The 516-nt window shown below is 43.4% G+C and overlaps 1 protein-coding gene across 1 annotated transcript in view; it reads left to right on the top strand.

The window, feature by feature from the left end:
- Window positions 1–516, top strand: part of LOC107713743 (nuclear pore membrane glycoprotein 210-like) — a 43,892-nt gene that overhangs the window by 39,747 nt on the left and 3,629 nt on the right. The window lies entirely within an intron of this gene.

Here is a 516-nt window from a genome sequence, read left to right as displayed (position 1 = left end):
AGACAAATACGAAAGAGATACAAATTAAACTCATTTTTCAGATACAGTAGGTTTACTTAACATTTATTTAACATCTTTTGTTGGTTAACATTAATGACACGGATAGATACTTAAAGGTGGGGTATGTGTTTTTTCAAAAACGCTTTAGAAAAAAGTAGTCAAACCAGCTACTAGTAGTCTACCAGCTACTAGACATTTGGACTGCTGTGTGTGTATTTGAGCACTGAGAACTGATCGCGTGCTGTAGATGAGAACTGAAGAAGTGGAGTGTGCGTGAGAGAGAGAGAGCACTTCTATCAGCGTGATTCCGCCTATCCCGCCTTCTCTAACTTTAGGTTAATCAATAACGAATTGTGACTCCCGGGAAAAACGGGACGTCTGGTCACCTTATCCCTACCCCTTCGGGTGCTGAGGCCATTGTTTCAGCTCGCTAGTTCGCATTTTGGTAGCCTATCCATCCGCTGCGGCTGCCATACTGAGACTAGATATGCAAACGCCCCCCATCCGACTGCAATC

This window comes from Sinocyclocheilus rhinocerous, unplaced genomic scaffold (assembly GCF_001515625.1).
Source record: "Sinocyclocheilus rhinocerous isolate Xijiao unplaced genomic scaffold, SAMN03320098_v1.1 scaffold569, whole genome shotgun sequence".
Lineage (NCBI taxonomy): Eukaryota > Metazoa > Chordata > Actinopteri > Cypriniformes > Cyprinidae > Sinocyclocheilus > Sinocyclocheilus rhinocerous.
This window is presented reverse-complemented; position numbering and strand designations above follow the sequence as displayed.